Source organism: Mya arenaria, chromosome 14, assembly GCF_026914265.1.
Source record: "Mya arenaria isolate MELC-2E11 chromosome 14, ASM2691426v1".
Classification (NCBI taxonomy): domain Eukaryota; kingdom Metazoa; phylum Mollusca; class Bivalvia; order Myida; family Myidae; genus Mya; species Mya arenaria.
The window spans coordinates 46,917,697-46,936,598 of record NC_069135.1 but is presented as its reverse complement, the minus strand read 5'-3'; positions in this window follow the sequence as shown (position 1 = coordinate 46,936,598).

Sequence of the window (18,902 nt, the reverse complement as noted above, 5' to 3'; positions counted from 1 at the left end):
GCTTCAACAGACCCTAATGAAATAAAGGAATGTAATTGCTTACTGAAACTGTTATAAGCGACGTCATAAATTGAAGCAATTTTAACATAATGAATATGCATTTAACTAATTGAAAGCAGTTCAAAATTAGGATCTTGTAGGCCATTGGATACATGATTAAGTAGGGCCAATATATTTGTGCTTATTATAATCACATTTATCCTTCTTCATCTACCTTAAAGAGTGTTCATCATTTGTATGAAATCATTTGATCACGTTTCATTTGAAAGAACTTTGCGGTATTGTTTGCTTGCTTCAGTTAACGTCACCGACAGTCTTGCAGCGCTTTCAGCGCTTTGATATATCAATACCATGAGTATTTTGAAAGTAATGCTCTGGTCAAGAAAAAGAGGCAAAGAGCAATAATTCTGTAATTAGCTGAAATACAGCTATAGTCATTGTGCTTTACCATTGAATGATGTTTAATGAAATTCCAAAAAGTAGTTTTCTTGTTAAGCTACGGACAGGAAAAGGAACAAAGGGAATAACTCTTGCAATTCGCTGAAATAGAGTTCTTGTTCTTGTACACTGCAGTTCTAATCATTTAGGGGGAGGGGGCAAAGTCACCATGCTGGAATGATAACTTGAAGGGAAGAATAAGTTTCCTGATTATATGGGGAATTCATCATGAAGAAGTGACATGAAATAAAAAAAAAATGAAGTACTTTAATAAACATTATCATTTTTTCTGAAATGAACAAACATAAATAGAACATACTTATTGAACTGTTATATAAAAAGAGAACATTGTTTACTAGATGAAATGCATTTATAACATAACATGCCTTGTTTTTAGCTGTTGTATGAAATTGGACAAATGCATAAAAAACTGGTCAATGGAGTTATAATGTTAACTTCTCCATTTACATGGTAAAGAAGAGTTGAAAATGGATGTTTTTAGTTGATAGTGATATTAACACAAAAAATAGCATGTGTCTTATAGGACAATGGCAATTTTTTCAAATATGATAAAAATAATGCATACAAACTGAATATGTATCAGACTATGTATGAAAGAAATAATACTGTTTCTATTTTTCACAAAGGTTTTGAAATACAACAATGTACATATAAGCATAAATAGGCCAAATATGCACAAAATAATAGTAAACAATGTGTGAAAGTGATACTGAACACTTATAATAATTTTTTGTGTGCATTAAATGAATATATACCAGAAAAGCAATACGAAATCAAGTCCAAAATGTATAATAACATGAAGAACACCCCTTTATGAATATCTTCATAACAAATCAGAGTACATGTAAACAATAATCATTTATATAATTAGTATCAAATGTGTCTACTTTAAAGTGTGCTTTCATTTGCATTAAATTAATATATACCAGAAAAGCAATTATAAAAATCCTTAAATGTATAAGAAACTGAAGACAACAAAGAATAACACCCATTTATGAATGTCTCCAAAACAAATCAGAGGTCACCTAAACAATAATCATTCATACAATTAGTATCAAATGTGTCTAGTTTTTGTGTGTCTGTTCATTATCTTTAAATGAGCATCTTTAAAGTGAAAGTCTTATTTGAAATCAATACATATATGACATAATTGTATTTATAACACACATCAAATTGACTGATAAAACAATAACTACTTACTAAATAATGCATTTACTGAAATATTGTTTACTGATTTATAACAAGCTTGTGACCCTGTTTATAATAGCAGAAAGCATGACAAATATTAAATGATTGGTGATTGCTAAAAGATTTACTGTGGTCTACTATAGTATCACAAGGCAGAAATACCATGTTTTATGTTCATTCTTATTAGCAAATTGAACTCAAAATCCTTCATTAGAAACATTGTTGTTGACATCTATCAACCCATTTTGAAAAATCAAAACAATAATATTAATTGTGATAAGTCTTGTTGGGGAGTAAGAGTGCTTTCTTAAAAATAGTGGGTGTTTTTTTCACTTTATATGAAATATGTACCAATTCAATTTGACAAATGAGACAATTTTTTAAGTTAGGAAATAGAAGTAGTAATTGTACATAATACAAAACAAAAACAAAATTGACAAAGCTCAATATAACAGGAAATCTATATGAAAACAAAAATCATTAAAGGCCATAATTATTTAAATAGAATTAAGTTATTAGTAATACACACTTTAATAAAAGCTTTCACCGACAACAAAGCTATTATCATGGTACACTATGGGACTTTTATCCAAATTTTGAAGATATTTTACCGTGAATTAAAAAAGTAATTTAAATTTCATTACACCCAACCCCAAACTCCAAGGGCTACAAAGAGCGACAAGTAAATATTTTCTCTATATTTGATTTTTTTTTTCACATTATCAGAGCTTATGAAATAAACACACAACAGTTTCTGGTGAAATAAACTTCAGTTAACAGAAAACATAAGTTCAACCGAACAGCATTATTGATACATATGCAAAAAAATCATTTTGATTGATCTTGATAGTCTTCTGAACAGAGCAATATTTCGATATTTGAAAATATAAAGCAGTTTTATAAATTCATAAAAAATAATTAATTATAAGACAACCTGCTGAAATCATTTTAAATATTTTCTATGATGTCTAATGAACAGTTTAAAAGACAATTTATGATAGTTTACCGTTCAATTGAAGAAAATATACATAATGTCATGTAACCATACATTTCTATAGCTAATAAAATGCTCAAAAATCAACCCTTTTCTTGAAAAAAAAAATAAAGCTTTATTAGACTTATTCATAAAATGAAATCATTCAAATAAATGAATTTTACGTATGATACTTACTCAGAATTCAGATTTAATCAAAGCACTGAAAGTGCTGAGGGACGGTGCCTCTGGTGTATGTGCAGAAAAATATACAGGGAGAGCTGCCTGGTTTCAAAATCGTCGTTGTTATCAACTATTGACAGTTTGGTTATTTAATGAGCCAACTTTCGTCATGCATAACTATTTTTTATGAATGCATGTTAAGCAAGCGATCACTTCGTACGAAGTTGCGTACGATGATTTCTGCGACCGTTTTATTAACGCTTTCGTACGTAATTACTCTTCAAAAGGGGGAAGAATCGGACTAAAAATGAAAACAAACCGTAGATGTGAGTATACTAAAAAAAATCGCAAATATTGATTTGATCTGCTTCGCTTTTCGAAAAATCAAAATAGATATTTACTATTTATTTTAATAAATATAGTGGGTGGTAACCTTTTGTCGACTACGGTTGCTACGGCAAGGTTTGACCCGTTTAAACAGCTGTTTCTTAGTCACATTGCAATGTTTTCAGGTTATGACACATTTCGATACCAACTATATTAATTTCTTATCGCTTGTACTGTGTATAATAATTGTTATGGCGTTAACATGTTAAATAATCACATCCCAAAAGGTAAATGTACTATTACGTTCGTTAATTCTTTGTTCTATTCGATTGAAAACCCCGGAAGTACAAATTTAAGAAAGAGTTTAGTTAGCGAATATTATTTGAACTGTATCTTTAGGTATGTAAGTTTACACACTCAAATATGTTTTAATATACAATTCTATATACTAACCAGTATACAAATGACATTTGTCATTACAAATAGGTATACCTATTGTCAATTACAGTATCCTCTTTGTTTGTTGTTGATTGCAATCTTTTGAAAGAAAAGCTCAGTCATCTGAGATGCAGTGTTGCATCACTGAAAAGCATTGGGTATGACTGTATATCTCAGCGTATGATTAAACCAACTATTGCTAAAACTATGCAAACAGTAATCGGGGAGTAGGATTATTATTAGATTTTTTATTGTTATTAGACCCAGTCTTTCAAAAACAGATGCAATTGCCATTAAAACATTGTATGAAATAAGAAAATACTTGCTACCGCTTCTTGCAAACTACCGATTTTTTACCAATATATGTAATCATAATACAAAATATCACTGTCAAGGCAGGCATTTCATTTGAATTTGAGAAATGGCTTTTACAAAACAAATTTGTACTGTGGTGTTGTTTTTTTTATCTCTTAAGATAAATGTGTACTTTTACAAGAAATATTATCAAGAATTGTATTTGAAAGAAATGGTAGACCATTTCTTTTTTATTTTACTAACAACTTTCACGTTTTATGGATAATAGTAAAGATTTATGTATCTTCTATTTTACAGGTGCCCATCATAGAGTGTTTCTCTTTGCCTGCAATCAGGATACATCAACTGCCCTTTGAACTGTGTTTTCCAACTTGGGATTCAAACACATGCCCTCTTGGGTAGGAGGAAGTCAGACAAACACCTGTGGCTATATCACTATACTTCTTCAAGTCTCGCTCTATGAGTGATCATGATGTGAAATAAAACAAAATGCAGTCATCTTTTTGTCATATTAAATAAGTTATGAACAAATAACATATTTCAAACATTGTATTCATTCGTTATTTTGACAAACAGTATGAATACCGTAAACATACATGTATACCAATAGACAAACAAATAATTGGCAAAGAATGGGCACAAAAATATGAGAATATTGAAGTTGGAGATTTATTGTTAATATTGATTTTAATGTGACAGAAAATGCCCCAATTTGCCAAAAAGCATTGAATATCAAATGACAATGCTTGGATTTACAAAATTCTGCCCAAATGAGCATAGATCTGTGAGTTGCTGTTTGGTATTTGTTCATAAAAGTCATGATATATAAATCAAAGTTTAAAACAAAAATGTTGAAAACATAAAACAGCGGAGGATCTGATGCTATGTTGAAATGATATACTTGTATAAGCTATTTAAACTGTATATGAGCAGATTCTTATAGAAATATGAGCTTTAAGTATTACTTTATTCCATAATGGTGACGTAGAAGGTTTAGTTCCTTGTATTGGTCAATGTTATATTGTTCATTTAACAGCTTGAGGTAAATGCAAGATATAATACAGTCAAGTTCAGAAACTGCTCAACAGTTATAATAATAAAACCTTCCTCTCAATATGGTGTACATTTGTGGGAAGTTGTATCAAATCCTTCAAAAGGTTAAAGAGACATGGAACAGACACAATTTGTTACAGACAGACAGACAGACAGCTCGAGCTAAAAGAATTAGTCTATTTCAGGAGGAGACATACTTAGCCAAATGGTTCTTGAGAAAAAGTCATTGAAAATAATTTATAAAATGTACAATAAACAGGCAGTCATAAAAGTTAACATGAACACTAACTTAGGCTTAGATGAGCTGGATGAAAAATGTCTTAAACAAAATAATTGAGAAGTTGCCCAAAATGTTACAGCTATATGTAAGAAATGAGCCAAGTATTAACAAGAGATGTTTGTCAAACATTATGCCCCCACCTGAGCGCCATGTTGTCAGGATTATATGAACAATTGAATGAAATAAGCATGGACCGAAATGACAGCTGATTAGTCACTGGCATTGGATGCCGTTGAGGCAGTTTTAAGATTATGACCATTCAAAGTGTGAGGATAGAGTGTGTTATGACCATGACCTTTGACTCTATGACCTCAAAATCCATATGAGTCATCAGCTGGTCTACAAAAATCTAAATGTCAAGTTTGAGGGACATGGGTTCAGGCATTGACAAGTTATCACACAGACAAGCTTTTTTCAATCAATGTCACTGTGACCTTGATGTTTGACCCCCAAAATGAAAAGGGGTCATCTACAGGTCAGACACAACTCCAAGTCAGGTTTGAGGGCCATGGGTACAGGCATTGTCAAGTTATCACTCGAAACATTTTCGCATTCAAGGTCACTGTGAACTTGACCTTTGACCCAATGACTCCTAAAATCAATAAGCGTCATCTCCTTGTCAGGCCCAACTTCCATGTCAAGTTTGATGATCATAGGTTCAGGCATTGTTGAGATATCACTGGGAGAAGATTTGTTATCTTTTTTGCATTAAAGGTTATTGTGACCTTGACCTTGGCTTTATGACCCTCAAAGTTAAGAGGGGTCATCTGGTCAGGCCCAACCTTTATGTCAAGTTTGATGACCATTGGTCCAGGAATTGTCGAGTTTGCTTTCAAGATCACTGTGACCTTGACCTTTGACCCCTAAATCAATAGGGGTCATCTACTGGTAAGGCCCAACCTCCGAGTCAAGTTTGAGGGCCATGGGTGCAGGCATTGTTGATTTATCACTTGGACAACCTTTTATCATTCAAGGTCACTGTGACCTTGATCTTTGGCTCGATGATCCCCAAAAACAATAGGGGTCATCTACTGGTGAGGCCCAACTTCAATATCAAGTTTGATGACCATAGGTCTAGGCATTGTTGAGTTATCACTCGGAAAAGCTTTAAAATTAATTTACCATTCAAGGTCACTGTGGCCTTGACCTTTGACCTGATGAGCCCTAAAATCATCTACTGGTCAGGCCCAACCTTCATGTCAAGTTTGATGACCATACGTCCAGGAATTGTTGAGTTATCACTCGGACAAGCTTTGGGCTACAGATGGTAGAAGGTACCGACCGATCGACCGACATGTGCAAAACAATATACCCCTCTTCTACAATGGGGGGAAATATTAAATGTCTTATTAAGCACAACAGTAATTACATTGACAGAGACATTTTTTCCTTTGAAGTATTTATAAATTGAGTCAGTAGCTGAGTCCTTGGATGACATAACAGTGCAGTATGTTGGTTATAAAATTTGTTTCCTTTTTAAATGATATGCCAGCATGTATAAAGATGGTCTCTTCTTCCTGTATAGAGTCAACATCAAAGTCCACAGTAAATAGATTCATGTGAGTTGCAAGAAGACAGAATTTTCAAGTTTAAACAATTGACAATGTTGAACTGATGTAAATAGTTGCTCAGATCACAGCAAGAGTAAACTGAATCAGAATGAATCCATTGAAGGTGTTGAAACAGTTTCTGTTTGAAGGCTGTTCAACTCAAGCACAATCCTTTGATATGAGATGGTGGCATAAACTGTTTTGTGAATTCTGTCCTTAAAAAGTCTTTGGTAGTCTCAAGTATCACCTTGAAGAACAGTTAAGATGAATTTTGTAGAGATTGGAAAGTCTATTGCTCTTTCGGTAACTTTCATTCTAGGTTCTGAAGTATTTGTGACATGGCGCTGAGTCTCTGAAACGAAAAACAAAAATTATTTAAGACTAAAAAAAAACAATGATCAAAAAAATAATTGAGTACAATAACATATACAAGATATTTTAAATTTACACCTTTTAACAGTCACAGAATATTTCACAGAGCCACTTGTAATATACGTATAATAAAACATCTATTGTTTTCTCATTTAGATAAAGGGCACAACTCAAAATCTCTTAAAGCCGGATTTATAGACCTAATAATTAGGACCTAGACATCATATACATTAGTGTATTGTCTATGACATGACGGACGGCTATAATGATACCTTGAATATGATTCTTTGACAACCGACTTATCTGCTAGAAATCATTAAAAACCCTTTTTATTTCTTTTGTTTTCTTTAAGGCTGCACTCTTACAGATTAACAGTTTTGATAATATTCTATCTGTTGTCCAGGAATGAGCCAATATTGTGTAAACATCTGAAAACCAGCGATACAAAAATTCTGACAAAATATTTTATCGCAGTTGTTCATATTTCTGTCGCAAATTAATGTTTTTGAAAAATGCATCAAAACATCAATTTTTGAAAATAAATATGAAAACTTGCAATGTGATTTTTTCAGCAGTCTTATATGATAATATCACTTGTTGCTATGCATTTTTACATGCAATGTTACATATATACAGTATCCAGTGATGTGGATCATTCCATATAATTATATGCTGCACATCTTTAATATTATAATTATAGAATGTGCATCAAACTATATGCATGATAAGCTTAAAAGTTTGTATTAAATTGAGATTTGGTAAAAAAATATGCTATGTAAACTGACTGTAAATACATACACAATGCACGATTTCCACTTGATTTGCTCTTTTGGTGTATTAACTTTTATCTTGATTATAAATAACACAAGTAAACCGGAAATATGGCAATTTAGTTACCCATCCAGAAACCTGCAGTTCTGTGAAACAATCCGTCCCGCCTAGTTACCAGCATCTTGGATCCATGTCAAGATCTGAAATAAAAAATGAATAATCTATTTATTAATAAACAGGCTGTTTTTTTTCTGAAGCTTAAAAAATGGTTGACATTTTTCTTTAAATGCCAGGTGGTTTCTGTTTTAATAAAGCTATTGCTTGAGCTCAAGTATTCATCAGTCGTGCTGTTCAAGATCTGAACCTGTCCCACTTTGCACCCAGGTTTATCGTACTAATATTATACGGTTCATGAGTGTGTCCCAGTACTAACCCACACAGGTCAGATTGTTTGCAAATTAAGTTATCAGGAACAGCTTGTAGAGCTGGTTGAACAATTCAACTGCAAGCTTTAAATTATTTTAAGTTCTAAGGGCCTTTGAGCCAAGTTGATAGAGCACAAACTTGCAAACAGGGAGTCCCTAGTCAAAGATTGAAAAAAAATGTAGTTTGGGACAAACAAGTCTCCAAACTGTGACCAATAGAGCTTATGCTTACTTTCTGGCTGCTCTGGATATTTTAAAAATACTTTTTGACTACTGTAGCTACAATAATGAGCAATCAACAATACTTTTTTTTTTTTGGACATTTTTTATGTATCCTTGTAACACTAAAACTCTCTAGCATTTAACACTGAGCGAAAGAATAAATAGTTATATTATGCATCGATGTTGAATAATAATGACAAAGTTGTTCAATATATACCCGACAGTGATCTAAACTGGATTTAATTTGTCATTCGAGCCGTTATTTCCACATAAATATATTCTTGGTCATGAATACCTTTATACATGTACACAACCTTTCAGATTTGTCCCAGATTTACAGATATTGGGACACTTGATAAAAAAATCGACACATGTACTGGTTGGAGAGCAGCAGCCGGCAGTTTTTGCATGTTTTTGAAGATTTTCTCAGTATATCAAAATGTAACGGAAATAATACTTACATTTTATTAAACTAGGGGTCAATGTCTACTAACTTAACAATATTAAAATTTGTGTCGTCACGAAGCGCGTGCCTAATTGGGGCCACAAAGGGGGTAATCAATTAGTGCCAATTTACGGATTAGGAGAAGCAGTACCCGGCAGTTTTATTTCAGTACCGCTCCTTGACTATAAAACTGATATTTATCGGCTTATTAAGTATAATTTCCCCATGGGGCGCCTCTATTGAACAGGGAAGTAATACTGGTAACCAAGCGCTGGAGAAGTCTTGCTTTAACAACGCGTCTAAAACCACACCATGGATACATAAAAAATTTAATATGTCTCAATATTGTTTGAAAGCGATTGACGGGCAATATGAAAATATCATTTCAACAGGCTTTTTTAAAAATACATTTTGCTGTGATTCTTCGACGAATAATCGTTCATAACAAACACTTGACTGTTGGTAAATGCTAGTGCTATAATTAGATATGCAAATTTATTCAATTGCGCATGCGCAGTAACATTCATGTGATCATCCCCCACGAGAAAGTTGGCAAACTTTTTGACATTTCCAATACTTTTGTAAATAAAATGTTTAAACGTACGCTTTGTGTTGGATTCGATGCAAATGGTGTTGCTTGGATTTACAATTCTCACCTTTTTTAAGAAGATTTTAAAAAAAAACATGAATAAAAAGCGATTGCCGGCTACTGCTTTCCGCCGGCTACTGCTCTCCAACCAGTATACCTGAACATGTTTTTTGGCATAGTGACATAAATAAATATGTCACATTATGTGTTTAAAAGTAGGCAATATTTAATATTTTCGTAGAAATTTGAATTTATAACGGAGATAATTTCAAAATTGTGGCCGCGAAGATTCTCTGCGCAAGGACCATTCTGTCCTTTTTGTTGGGATGGTGGACGTCACGAATCTGCCATAGTAAAACAACATCGTCAAAAGACTCGTTGACGGCCATTTAAGTGGTATTGTGATTCCGACATAATAACTAATATCCATACAAACATACCTGATAAAGATGAGCACTAGCGTCGAATCTACGTATAGGATGATGATGGATATAAGATGATCGTCAGAAGTAATAAGTCCGTCAGGTCTCAGTCGTGGTCAGTCAAAGTCTGTCTGTTTCCTGCTAGCTGGTTCCCTACATCAGCTTCTATTAGACTGGTTATCATAAATGAATAATGTGACTGGTTCCCAGATCACAACACACCTCCCCCTTCTATTTTTTAAGATGTTTCATTATCTATCTAGATATATGAAAATAGTAAATAAGCCTTATGTCAATTTGACAAAGCTAAAATATACCCAACCAATTGGGAAATTATTATTTGTGAAAACTTCCCAAATTCTCATTAAAAAGATCACTTAAAAACACCCAACCATTGGATGATACCCCATTAACTAAAATGTTTGATATTTACAAATATCTACGTATATATAAATAAATGAATGTCAACTGAGTATTACTCACTTGAAAATTACCCAGCCATTGGGTTATCACATAATATTGATTACTAATTACCATGCATAACTGCCCATACACATATTGAGCTATATGCAAATAAAATATAAAAGTTTGACCCAACCATTGGGTTATAGTACAAAGAAATTGAATGTTATTTAACGAATCTGAGTTATGGCTTATTATTTGTCTTCCAATCTCCTTGTCGTTTATAATTTGTATAAACGTCTGGTATTTTCCATAGTCATGCTACATATGTCTTTTACGGTCGAGTTCCGACATTTGGCTATTTCAGCAGCTACATCCCCAATGAATTTGGGATTGTTCATACTTGCAGCTTTTGACATTTTCAGATATGGAGAATCCGTTTCAATTAATAACCGATTCTGTGGTACTTTCTGCAGTGCTGCTTGCTGATAATTGTCAAAGAACCAGACCATTCCAGTAAACCCAAAATAAGTATTGGGAAATTCAGACAGCCAACTTCTCATGGTCTCAGTTGTACCAGTAAAGCAATGTAAATGAAAAGGTTGATTTCTGGCAGTGTTCCCACTAGTTTTGATGAGATTTAAACATCTTCGGTATAATTCTCCAGGTTCTTTGTCCCTTTGATCTCTTATATGTAGAATCACGGGAGTCCGGATTGAGACCAAACTTAAAACCTCTACCAACATCTTCTCTTGGTTCTCCCACTTCTCCTCTGGTTCCGTATGATCCAATCCTACTTCACCCAAAGCCACAACATTGGCAAGTTTTAATTGTTGATCTAACTTACAAAGAATTGACGGTAAACTGTCAATGGATGAAACGTTCCGTGGATGTATTTGTACAGAGGCTGAAAAACCATGCCCAAGATGTGTATAATCTCCCAAAAAGTGTTTGGGATCGCAAAAATTGGCTATTCCACCTACTACTTCCACTTCATTTCTTGGAATTGAACCCACAGACACATTTATCAAATCTTGGGTAGAGCTGAACTTGTTTAAATTTAGTTTGAACAGTGAGCGGTCTAAATGAAAATGACTATCCATGGCTTTAGGTTTGGTTGGCACTGGAATCCCTTGTTGAACAGAAAAGTTGTTGTCCATGGCTTCAGAATTTGTTGGCACTGAACTGACTTGTTGAACCGGTGCCGTTGAAGTGTTTATAGAAATTGGTTGTACTGTAGACGAACGAGTAGAAAGTTGGACTGCAGCGTCGTCTGTGTTTGTAGAATGCACTGTTCTTTTTCCTTCAGTTAGAGTAACTTCCAGAGTGTCTGGCATGTTTCTACGAAATTGATGCCTATCTTCAACTGACAGAGTTTGGATAAGTTCTAAAAGGATCCTCCAATGTCCAACCAGTGCCCAAGAATTAATTGGGTTAAACTGGAAATGTTTGGGACAATCCCAATTTTCAAGTTCTTTCCATAATTCCAACCACTCCTTCACTTCATCTGTAATAGGAAAATTCCTAGAAATCCAAATTGTTTTTTGACAATAATGATAAAGTTTGACAATACTACGTTTGCTAACAATTTTCTCCGCGAGCCAAAACAAACTTTCAAGCCTAAAATTATGCATTTGGGAATTGTTCATGTTCTTTTGATGAAATTGTTTTGGAAGATGATGATACTCAACGTGTTGACGAAGATTTCTGAAAGCCCCACAAGACAGTGGACACGATTGGTCATTGATACGCACCTTTGACCCTTTGTTTGGAACTGAAGTATTGGGTCCTCTCTGTCTTAATGTCCTATCTCTTAGAAGTTGTGGATCTTGACTGGTTTCATCATCTGAGATTACTATTACATTTGAGTTTGAGTTTATATTGTTATTCATGTCAACCTCCATAGCTTCATCCAATATATTGGATTCTAATTTCACAGGTAGTATTGTCTCATTAATTTGACTAGAAGAGATGTCAATAGAGTCTTTAATTTCAGTTTCCACCATCTCCTCTTCATCCAAAAATTGGGGTTCCAGATTCAAAATGGGAACAGATGTATTAATTTCAGTTTCCACTCTTTCGTCACCGCCCAACAGATTGGGTTCCAAATCTAAATTTGATTCAGTTGTATGTATTCCACCCAGATCTTTGTGTTCTAAATCCAAAAGTGAGTCATTTGAAATTGATTCAGTTGTATGATTTCCACCCAAGTCTTTGGGTTCTACCTCCAGTCATTTGCCATATCATCTTCGTCACCCAAAAGATTTGGGATAACTTCATCTGGGGTAACAATAGAGTCAACACTGAAAGAGTCCACCGGTTCACTTTTAACAGTATTTCCCAAAAAGCGAATATCCCTACTAGAAAAAAACGTCATTACCAGTGTCTGTTGATAAACAGGAGTTTCCCTTTTTAATAGGTTGGTTACTCTTTCCCCAAATTGATTCCAATGATTTTAAACATTCGGTCGTTAGAATATTATCTGCATAACTTTTAGCATCACGGATGAACTTAAAATTCCTACGACCCTGTGCAATTTGGCATTGTTCTGTAATAATCCTATTAATCTTTTCTTGGTCCTTGACCAAACCTAATTGAAAGATCAATAATTTGGCAGATGGCATTTGGACTTTCCGTGAACAAAGAGTTTCCATTTCCCGTAAAATATCATCGGAATTAACTGGAATTATCTTTTCTGGTCCCTTCCATGATCTCTTTGGACTCCCTTCCAAAGACTCGGAATCTGTCATCCTGAAAAAATAAATACAGTTATACCACCTATGATGCCCTTAATCCCCCCTTTTACAAGCCGGACATTCATACACTTTGATGCTAGCGGCATCTATTTCTGTCACATTCACGCATCTACCATGAAACCATTCCTTGCATTCATTGCATTGTATCATGAAACTACCATCATCTGTTTTTCTACATATACAATACAGTTCTTGCCTCTCATCCTTCTCTTTTTCCCTTGTACCCCGGTGGAAATTGTCCTTCAGAATTTCCCTTTCTTCCTGAATCCAAGCTGGCAATTCTGTTACTTTACAGGATTTCATTCTATCATGATTTACCACCGTTTCTATTTTCCGCAGCTTCACCTTATACAGATAAGGTGAAATTCTTTTTATGACCAGACCCGGGCCTTCCCATTGTTTTTCAAGTTTCTTCGACCTGCCTTTTTTCATTGATTTTTTTCAGAATATAAATTGCATCCCCAATCTGATATTCTTTGCTGCTTAACCTGAGATCATAATCTTTTTTCATTGTCATTTGGGAAGACTGCAGTACCTTCCTAGCTATGCTATGAGCATTCTGTAAATTGAGTGCCAAAGATGAAACATATCCATCTGTAGATTTGTATACCTCACCTGGGCATGGATATATCAGATCTGCTGGCATAAACACTTCTCTTCCAAACATCATCTTATTGTGAGTGTATCCTGTACTTCTACAGATGGAAGCCCTTAGTGCTCCCGCAATCTGAGGTAAGAACTGATCCCAGTCATTTTGTTGATTGGAAACAAAACATCTCACAGCATCCATCAAGGTTCTGTTATAACGTTCCACCTGTCCATTACCCGAGGGCCTATAGGCAGTTGTTCTTGTTTTGTGTATTTTGAGTAATTTACATAACTCAATGAACAATTGACTTTCAAAGTTTGTTCCCCGATCAGTAAAAATCTCCAAAGGTAATCCCAACCTACTGAAAATATTTACCAACGCATTGGCTGTGTCTTCTGCTGATTGTGATTTGTCAGGTACGCATTCTACCCATTTTGTGAATTGGTCTATAACCATTAAGACATGTTGGTTTCCCTCTTTGGTTTTTGTAAGAGGCCCCAAAAAATCAACATGTACTCGTTCCATTGGGCTTCCTGAGTGGAAGCTTGTTAATTCACACTTAGCTTTTGTGTTTGGTTTTTTGCATTGACTACATTCTGGACAAGTTTTCACATACTCTAGTACATCTATTTTTAAGTGAAACCAGAAATATTTCAATTTAATTTTCTCTAGGGTTCGAGTTTCACCTTGATGGCCTGCCAATGGTATGTCATGATTGAGCTGCATTACTTCAGTTTTTAAAGTATCTGGGATAACCAACTGTCTATCCCCAGTTTTGGGGTTAATGCGCCATATGATTTCGTCAGATAAAATAAATGTGTCCCGATTTATCGAAAAATACTTGGATTGGCAGTTCATTAAGAAAATAGCACCCTCTGTTGGTGCTGATTTTTCCACCAACCATAATCTCAGAACTTTTAAATCGTTATCTTTTATTTGTTCTTGTTTAACAACTTCAGCTTTCAGATCCCACAATTTGGTTGGGGTCAATTTGATCTCTTGTACTTTAGATAACGGTACAGCTTCATCAACCTCTTCAAAAAAAGTTCCCCAGGTCTTTTCTAGTTTTTGACAATAGGGACAGTTCCCCAAGCTTGGATCCCAACCTGTAATGGTCACACATTTCCTCCCTTGGCATTCTTGACAATGCATCCGCATTTCCGTGTTTGTTGCCTGGTCTATGAACAATTTCCATATCATAGTAACTCAATTCCTCTAACCAACGGGCAATTTGCCCTTGAGTTTCTTTGAATCGCAAAAGCCAAGTAAGACTATTATGATCTGTTCTTAGAGTGAATCTACGCCCTAACAGATTGTGTCTGAAATGTCTTGTCATTCGTATAACAGCCAACAGTTCTTGTCTAGTTGTACAATAACGCTGCTGTTCCTTAGTCATAGCAAAAGAGGCATACGCAATTACACGTTCTTCCCCCTGTTGTATTTGGTTAAGGACCCCACCAATGGCTTGGCAACTAGCATCAGTATCTAACACAAATGAGTCAGATTGATTGGGTAAACCCAAAACTGGAGCAACCGTCAAAGCGGTTTTCAAATTATCAAACGCATCTTGATGTTTTTTCTCCCAACAAAATACATTTTTTCCTGTAAGCTCATATAATGGTTTTGTCTTGTGTGCAAATTCCTTTATGAACATTCGATGATAATTTACTAACCCTAGAAATCTTTCCACATCTTTCGTGTTCTTTAAATCAGGCCATTCAAGTAAAACCTTGATATTTTCTTCCGTTACCTATAATCCTTCAGGTCCAACCCACCTACCCAGAAATTCTACCTTTGGTTGACAAAGTACACATTTGTTAGGTTTCAGTTTTAACTGGTAAGTATGGAACCTTACAAATACTTCGCGCAAGACCTCCAAATGTTTGGAAAAGGTTTCCCCCATTGGCAGGATGTCATCCAAAAATGACAAGAGTGTTTTCCAGTTCAGGCCCCGCAGAACCAGATTCAGCGCCCTAGAAAATGTTGATGGCGCATTACATAACCCAAATGGCATTCGTAAGAATTCATAGGTACCAAATTTGGTAATGAAAGCTGTCTTTTTCCTATCTTCTTCCTTAACCCTTATTTGCCAATAAGCCGAATTTGCATCCAGTTTACTAAAGAATTTCTGTCCAGCAAGCATGTCTATACAGTCTTCCAATAGCGGTAATGGATAGACATCCTTAACTGTGACAGCATTCAGGCCCCTATAATCAATGCACCATCTGACATTACCATCTCTTTTCCGAATCAGAACTGGTGCTGAACACCACTCGGAAATTGAGGGTTGTATAACCCCTATGTTTTCCATTTTCCTTAAATGTTCTTCCTCCTCATTAGCAAATGAGACCGGTGTTCGCCTCATTTTTTGTCTTACCGCGGATGCATTTCCTGTATTAATAGAATGTTGAATTTCCGTAGAATTACCAAGATCATACTCTGATTGCGCAAACACATCTTGAAACTCAATAAGTAATTTGAGTAATTGTTGTTGCTCCCCCTCTTTTAACTCTACTTTTGATCTATTAAATAAATCCTGCAAATGTTCAGGCAAGTGTTTTTTACTTAGATCTTTACTTGAATCCAAATTAATTTGGAATATATGCTGACCCGAAATTTCTTCAGGTATTTTTGGCAGCACCTGAACTTCCTCAGCATTACCTATATGAAAATTTTTCTTCAATTTCACATGACTATCTGTTACATTTACCACCGCCAATTTTACCTGTTTGACATTTGAATAAATGGTCTCAGGAATAAGTAATCTTTCATGATTTATTGGTTCGATATTAAATGTATTTAAAGATCCCTTTACATTACACTTAACATTGACGATTGTTTGTGGTGGTATGACAGTATTCTTTTTAACTGTTACTTTAACTATAGCAACCTCTTTTTCAAAATGCTCCTTCATTTGGATCTTTTGACCACTTACTAAAATGTAGGACAATGGAATATTTATCAAGACTTGATGTTTTTTCATGAAATCTAAACCCAGCAACATATCATCTTCTATTGGTGCTACATAAATTTTTTCATCAAATTCATTATCACCTAACCCTATCTTAACTGGACCTATAACTGCTCCCTGCATTTTCAGATCTCTACCCGCCGTGCTCATAGTGACCTCTCGCAAAATCGGAATATTACCAGTTATTTTTTTAAACATATGATCAGAAAGCAAAGTGACCTCAGCAGCAGTATCTATTACTGCCTCAATGTTTATTCCCTGAACTGAAATTGGAATTCTGAACATGGAATCAGAACGAACTTGTCCAATAAAAATAGTTGGTACAGGCTTTTGGCCACTATGAATCTCATGGGTCGTAGTTTGGCCTTCTACTCCGACCCCCTGTCGTTTAAATCACTCTCGACAAAGTTTACTTTCTTTTCATTTTTTGTTTTTACCTTAACCTGTTGCTTTTCAGGACAATCAGATTGAAAATGTCCTGATTTTCCGCATTCAAAACATCTCTTACCAGTAGACGTCGAGCGGAATGATGGTGAGGGAGATCTTTCCCTCCTTTTCTGCGGACAATCAGGCCTTATATGTCCCTTTTGATTGCAATGATAACATCGCACTGGACTTCTGTTTGGTGACATTGATTCAGATCGCCTGGTAGATTGTTTTGTGTCTAAAATTTGATCAATCTTACCTATGAGCTTGTCCATTTTTTCTTCCAATCTGGACACCCGATTCTCAAGCATTTCGCTTCGGGATGTACGAGAAATTTCCGCTATGTTTTTCTCTTCTGATACTTTTTTAACTGTTTTAGGTTTTCGATACATTAGGCTACGAGTGTGCATTGCCCACTTCATTTTGTCTAATGCTTGTGCAATAGTCACTGGCCTATCCCTTATTACGCTTTCCCCAGATATTTGATCTTGGGCGCCTAAACAAAAACGCAGTATGGACTGTTTTGTCATGTATTGTTCGGGAAGTTCCCGAAATGCCATACCCGCCAGTGTCAGGACTCTATCTGCCCAATCATCTAATGGTTCTTCTTCCATCTGTTCTGCACTAGAGAAAGTTACCATAGCTGTGTCAGTTAATTCTTTATAACCGAACCTACTTGATAATTTCTCTACCATCATCTGAAATGGTATCTCACCATTCTTGGTATGAATAGTGTAGAACTCACTTGCTTTGCCCGTGAGACTCAGACAGAGATAATCCAACTTCTCTTCATCTGTCCATTTTCCCCTTATCATATACTTTGTGAATTTTGTATAAAATGCTTGCCAACTGCTATTTCCATCAAAGGATATGTTCTTGGGCAAATGTTGGAACCCCTTATCACTTTCTTCCTTTCTTTTTGTGGGTCTAGGTCCCCTTTGTCTAAATCCATACCCACCCAAATCATCAAACTGGGACTCCCGCCCTATAGATTTTTTCTCTACCTCCTCCTCCCTGAAAATAGTCTTTGTGGCACCGGGCCCTTTTTGTTTCACCCCTAGCCCCCCAAAATCATCAAATTGGGACAACTCCCGTCCAAGAGTAAATTTTGGAACACTTCCCCCATTATCCTCTTTGAACCTACCCGGAATCGGGTTTGGATATTTATTTGCCATTTCTCCAAATGGTAACCCCCTTCCCTGAAAGTTACTTGGAGTATGAGTAGGAGTAATTTGCTCGGTTTTCAAACCCTCCCTATCCAAACTGGTATGTGGTATACCTTGATACCCTGGTTGATACCCCATATAACCTGGAAACATGCCGTTCATTCCCCCACCCTGTTGCAATTGGGGGTGCATCATGTATGGGTGCATAGGATATTGATACATCCAAGGTGGTTGCATGTTTGGGAATGCACCCATTTGATATGGAAGGGTTGATTGCATTGGTGGATAAGATTGATAGGGATTCGATGTTTGCATTGGTGGCTGAGATTGGTATGTATTAGGTGGCTGCATTGACATATGGGATTGGTTCGGTATTTGCATTGGTGGCTGAGATTGGTATGTAGTAGGTGGCTGCATTGACATATGGGATTGGTTTGGTAGTTGCATTGGTGGTAACAAGTTCTGGTTTGCCATGGAATAATGTTCAAATGTCTGAGGTAATGTGGCCCCCATATTTCCTGAATGTTCATTTAATTGAGCTTTTGGGAAGGTATCTGTAATATCTTTTTCAATGACCCTA